This window comes from Salmo salar, chromosome 01, assembly GCF_965601325.2.
Source record: "Salmo salar chromosome 01, fSalSal1, whole genome shotgun sequence".
NCBI classification, from domain to species: Eukaryota; Metazoa; Chordata; class Actinopteri; order Salmoniformes; family Salmonidae; genus Salmo; species Salmo salar.
In genome coordinates this window covers 137229821-137236363 of record NC_138291.1, presented here as the reverse complement: position 1 = coordinate 137236363, position 6543 = coordinate 137229821, and the positions used below count along the sequence as shown (strand labels likewise).

At 42.5% G+C, this 6543-nt stretch overlaps 1 pseudogene; it reads left to right on the top strand.

Annotated features, from left to right (window-relative positions):
- Positions 1 to 3062: 3062 nt before the first annotated feature.
- Positions 3063 to 5096, top strand: LOC106561103 (progestin and adipoQ receptor family member 3-like; annotated as a pseudogene).
- Positions 5097 to 6543: the final 1447 nt, after the last annotated feature.

Below are 6543 nucleotides of genomic sequence, written 5' to 3'. Positions count from 1 at the left end.
TTGCTGTCTTCTACAAATTGTCCTATACAACTTATTCCCAGATTCAGTGTGGTTTTTGAGCTGTGTTATTTAACAAGATGTGCAACCTGATTTCACCTCTCGCTCTATTGATTTCAACATGATATCGATATGAGTAATTTACCAAACAGTGTTGCGTTTCCCTTTCTGTTTTGGCGACCCCGTATCAAAATCCAACACTTTGAAATGTAGCTGATGGTCTTCTGCAAGTTGTCCTCTAACCAGTGAAGTAAAAAAGATCTCCAGTTTGTTGTGTTAGTTTCAACAGCGCCTACAACCAGATTCCCCCCCAATCAATATGATTTATTGCCACTTGTCAAAACAACAGGGTTTTTGGTGCTGAAAACGAGCTGTTATTCGCAGAGAGGTTTGACACTCTGTTTCATATAGGTCTATTAATAGGTCTATTGGCCTGCCTGATGTCACCAGTCAGGCCAAAACTCCATGCCAACAAAACAGGCTGAAATTTCAGGCAGTCTTTTCGAACAGCTCTTACACTAAAAGGGTATTATCATCATTTTCAAAATATTATTCTAACATCATAGTGTGGAAATGTATATAAAACACAGGAAAATCACGTTTGACTGCAGAGGGCCATTTAGTTTTAGGAATATAAATTGAACTTTCAACATTAATTTCTAATGGCATCGTACTTAATCAGGTTAAAACTGCTGAAAGAGTCTAAAAATGTGCTGCGATTTATTTTGATGATATACTAGAAATCCCCAAATAGGGTTTGCCCTGCCTAATGCTAACATGAAAGACTGCAGAATATTTTGCTTTATTAAAGATTCTGACTTTACCTCTTCAACATAACGTTTCAGGATGACACAAAAAGATAGAGAACCAGCGTGTATTCATTAGTGGGATTCCTTTGCAAAACGTTTCGTCTGTTGCAAAAAGGAAACCGTTTACTGTTTATTCTAGGAACCAAACGGAAGAAACAAAACAGGGAGGACCTACCTGAATTTGTCCAATAGAAACTCTCGTTTTCGTTGCAAAACGTTGTGCAACAGACTTAGATTTGATGTATTTTACTATGTGCAACAGACAAAACATTTTGCAACAGAATCCGACTAATGAATACACCCCCCAAGTTAGACCACTTGTTTTCGTTGTTCTGTTTTCAAAAGGGACTTTACATTGATTGTCTGTGTACTCGCAGCAAAGAGGACTGTCTTAAAAGTGCAAGTAAAATGTGGTGTTAGCTGAACAACTTCAATGGCTTTGCAACCACATGAAATCTCAAACTAACTGTAATACGTTCAGGGACCCCTTATTTTTGACTTTACATAAAACAAATACTTCCTTAACTTAAAACCACCCCATATCACATGTATGAATACAACCAACTGTTATTGATTCAGGGATCTTTTCCCTCCAATCCACGGCAATTACTGTAGAACTTTTTGACTCTGTTTTCTATTAACTTTTTATTCAATTTTCATTGCAAATACTTCCTTAACTTCAATAGTTTCCACTCCATATTTTGTGATTCAGTGTCTCCTGACCCCTCCTGTCTCAGCCTCCAGTATTTATGCTGCAGTAGTTTATGTGTCGGGGGGCTAGGGTCAGTCTGTTACATCTGGAGTATTTCTCTTGTCTTATCCGGTGTCCTGTGTGAATTTAAATATGCTCTCTCTAATTCTCTCTTTCTCTCTCTCTTTCTTTCTCTCTCTCGGAGGACTTGAGCCCTAGGACCATGCCTCAGGACTACCTGGCATGATGACTCCTTGCTGTCCCCAGTCCACCTGGCCGTGCTGCTGCTCCAGTTTCAACTGTTCTGCCTGCGCCTATGGAACCCTGACCTGTTCACTGGACGTGTTCACCTGTCCCAGACCTGCTGGAACCCTGACCTGTTCACCGGACGTGCTATCTGTCCCAGGACTGCTGTCCCAGACCTGCTGGAACCCTGACCTGTTCCCCCGGACGTGCTACCTGTCCCAGACCTGCTGTTTTCAACTCTCTAGAGACAGCAGGAGCGGTAGAGATCGGCTATGAAAAAGCCAACTGACACTTACTCTTGAGTTGCTGACTTGTTGCACCCTCGACAACTACTATGATTATTATTATTATTTGACCATGCTGGTCATTTATGAACATTTGAACATCTTGGCCATGTGCTGTTATAATCTCCACCCGGCACAGCCAGAAGAGGACTGGCCATCCCTCATAGCCTGGTTCCTCTCTAGGTTTCTTCCTAGGTTTTGGCCTTTCTAGGGAGGTTTTCCTAGCCACCGTGCTTCTACACCTGCATTGGTTGCTGTTTGGGGTTTTAGGCTGGGTTTCTGTACAGCACTTTGAGATATCAGCTGATGTAAGAAGGGCTATATAAATAAATTTGATTTGATATGACTTTAATGAATACAACCAACTGTTATTTATTCAGGGACATCTTCCCGTCCAAACTACACCAATTACCTTTGCACTTTTTGACTTTGTCTATTTTTTATGAATTTGAATTCATAAAAGTCAAAGATAAAAGCAAGGGGTGTAACTTGTTTGATACCGTCAGCTGATACAGAGCAGCTAGAATACAGAGCGGCTGCGGGTACCAATTCTTCAGAACCCTTATCTCGATAGCTAAAGATCCAAAGCTTCTGTACACGTGTCATTTCTATCATCCTGGCACGTTCCATTGAATAGGTATTGACAAGCATCTTTAATATGAAGTTGAATGAAAGCTATAACTATCTAGCATAACTGGCTACATTTCGAGTTGAATTTCAAATAATGAGTAGAATGCATATATTTTGATCAACCGCTTAGCTCTGATTTATTCCAATAAGCTGTCTATTACCCAAAGGATGTTGACTTGCTGATTTGTTTCCTGTCATAGCTTCAGATTGTCTGTTAGTCTTCGCTATCATTGCTATTGGAGGGGCTCCCGAGTGGCGCAGCGGTCTAAGGTACTGTGTCTCAGTGCCAACGTTATATTGCAGTGAAACCTTAGTGGCCTCCAATAACTTTACCCTGTTGTGTGCGCCTTTCATATTTTCAGCCTTAAAAAACAGTGCCAGAACTCTGAAATCTGATGTTCCAATATGCCTCATCAACTCCTCAAGTTACATAAGAGTGCCCACTACAATGAACTGGGAATTTACCAGTAGCTGGCCAGTTACTGGCCAGTCCTTGTGCCCAGGGGAATCCGCCTGTAAACATTTGGAAAGAACCCGTAATTCATATAAGAAAACCCATACATTACAGATGGATACAGAGCCCGCTTACAATCCAAACTCTGTCTAAAAAGGTATGTCAAGAGAATAGTATAAGCTCAATGTAATGTAGTATGTTTTTGTATCGTTTTAATAATATTTAGCTAGTTGTTGTTGTGTAGCCTGGTCCCAGGTCTGTACTGTCTTGCCAACTCCCACGGTTATTGTCACGTCAAACAATGACCATAGCAGTTGGCGAGACGGCAGAAACTGATATGGAACCAGGTTAGTTGTCGAGAGAGAGTTGTGTTGGATGGTTTCCCACCCTTTTAGTATTTTCATCCTGTCAAATGACAGTCAACATCTGGAGTCATCTTCTGGGGTTCCTGCTCTTCTTCCTACTGGGGGTTAATGACATGTCTACGGTCCTGCCAGCTTCAGGAGCCAACAAAGAAGACTGTCATCTACTGCATAGGACGTTCTGCTTTCAGGTGTGAGTGTGTGAGAGAGAGAGGGAGGGGGAGAGAGAGATCGCATATCTCTCTGTCCTTGAAACTCCTACAGCTTGTTATGGTTTACAGGTCTTATCTGTAAGGCTTAACTGTGTTCAGGAGTATTGTTGTCGTATGAAGCTACCTGTCGTTTCTGTAGGTCTGTGTATACTGTGTTCTGTGGGGTATCACCTGTTCTCCTGCCACCTCTCAGGCTCAGTTGGTAGAGCATGGTGTTTGCAACGCCAGGATTGTGGGTTCGATTCCCATGGGGGGCCAGTATGGGGGGGGGGGGAAATGTATGAATTGAAATGTATGCATTCACTACTGTAAGTCGCTCTGGATAAGAGCGTCTGCTAAATGACTAAAATGTAAAAAAAATGTAAATGTAAGAGGTGCTGCCACTGGTTGGCGCTGGACTACGTTGGAACCTTGGCTGTTACGTTCCAGGGGTCTTGTATGCCTTCCACTGCACCGCTGTGTATTAGACAATGCATTCCATCATTTGTTGTACTTTTCACTCATACCGTTTGTTCCAGTAAAGATAACATTTTATAACACATACAATCTGACACTGTAAACATATACCTACACAAAGTGGCTCTGAAATAACATCTCTTCTTCTCCCGACATGTCTTTTCCCATAGCCTATCTTCTACCCTCCCTCTCTCTACTCTATAGTTCTGGAGACAGGTGTACCTAGTGATTGTTATAGCGTTGATATTGGCCGTGTTCTTGGCTCAGATCCACCCTCACTACCACTCTGAGTGGCGACACCAGCGTACTGCCATCTTCGGCTCTGTGGCTGGCTACGGGGTCATCCCAGCCGTCCACTGGGTCTGGCTCAATGGAAGCTTCAGCTCTGCTGTCGTCCAAATGAGTCATCAGATACCTGAATTACAATATTAGGTAACACTTTATTTGAAGGGTACATAAGGACTACATAAACACATTCATAAAGAGTACAATTATGTATCGGTCAAGTATTCTGTTACCCTGAATGTCTTACCATCTGTTATCTGTCTGCAGTTGTTCCTGCCTCGTGATGGTGATGTACTTGTTAGCTGGAGCTGAGTTCCTCTTTTACATCGCTAAAATCCCGGCACGCTACTTCCCAGGTGAGCCTTCATGTTCATGCTTGACACATTTATTACACAATTCTACAAATCATCTCATAGCAAATAACCACTTACATGTGTCATTCTGCAACTTGTCTTGCTCAAACTGATACCTTCAAACGCGCTGAAAATTTCAAGTGACCTTGTAATGCTCTTTGACCTACACAGGTCAGCTGAACTACCTGGGTGCCAGCCACCAGGTGTGGCATGTCCTGGTGGTGTTTATGCTCTGCTGGTGGCACCAGACTTCTGTGTATTTAATGAACTTCAGGCACAACCAGCCCTGCCCCCTTATCTACACCAGCAGCGGCTAGAGCCTCATAGACTGGCCCAGCCAACAACCGAGCAGCCACAGACTCTACTGTATCCACTCAATGCAAACCAGACTACAAACCACACTACAACTGAACCTTTAAGTCTGTGCGACAGATACCCATTAAAGCAGGCAAGACCATAGTCCCACTACCAGAGCAACTACAACTGTACTGTTAGACGTAGCAGATGTCTGTAGATAGAGTGATACTATCTCTCTGGTTTGAATAATTGTGATTGGTGGCATGCAATCATCTGCTGAAACATCTGTATAGCCAGGTTATTACAAAAGAAAAAGACAGGTCAGCCATATCCTGGTCCCAGGTCTGGTAGCAAGACACTACAAACAGAACTGGGACCAGGCTTGGTCAGTCACTAGGACAAACTCTCATGTTATACACAATACATATGCAGCTATAATTGAACACGTTCTGTGATTCTCAGATGATCTGTTAATATTCAAGATTGAATCATTTGCATTTAAGCTACTGTTTGAATGTTACAATGTCAAGCTGTGAAATATACTGAACAAAAATATAAATGGAACAATTTCAACGATTTTACTGAGTTACGGTTCATACAAGGAAATCAGTCAATTTAAATAAATTCATTAGGCCCTAATCTATGGATTTCTTGACTGGCAGGGGCACTGTCATGGGTGGGCCTGGGAGGGCATAGGCCTACTCACTGGGGAGCCAGGCCCAGCCAATCAGAATGAGTTTTCCCCATAAAAGGGCTTTATTACAGACAGAAATTCTCCTCAGTTTCATCAGCTGTCATGGTGGCTGGTCTCAGACGATCCCACAGGTGAAGAAGCCGGATGGTGGAGGTCCTGGGCTGGCGTGGTTACACGTGGTCTGCGGTTGTGAAGCTGGTTGAACGTACTGCCAAATTCTTTAAAACAATGTTGGAGGAGGCTTATGGTAGAGACATGAACATTCAATTCTCTTGCAACAGCTCTGATGGACATTCCTGCAGTCAGCATGCCAATTGCATGCTCCCTCAAATCTTGAGACATCTGTGTGACAAAACTGCACATTTTAGAGTGGCCTTTTATTGTCCCCAGCACAAGGTGCACCTGTGGCTTATTGATATGTCACACCTGTCAGGTGGATGGATTATCTTGGCAAAGGAGAAATGCTCATTAACAGGGATTGAAACAAATTTGTGCACAAGATTTGAGAGAAATAAGCTTTTTGTGCTTATGAAAAATTCATGGGATGTTTTATTTCAGCTCATGAAACATGGGACCAGCACTTTACATGTTGCGTTTATATTTTTGTTCAGTACTTCTCAAAATGCTGCCTTGGGCACATTGGACCTTACAAGGTTGATGTGCAATCTATCTAGACTATCCTATGGAAACTGGACAAAGGAGCCTCTCTGATCAATTATTTCTGCCTGAGTAGTTTTATCTCACTGTATTCTACAATACAGAAACGGCATGTG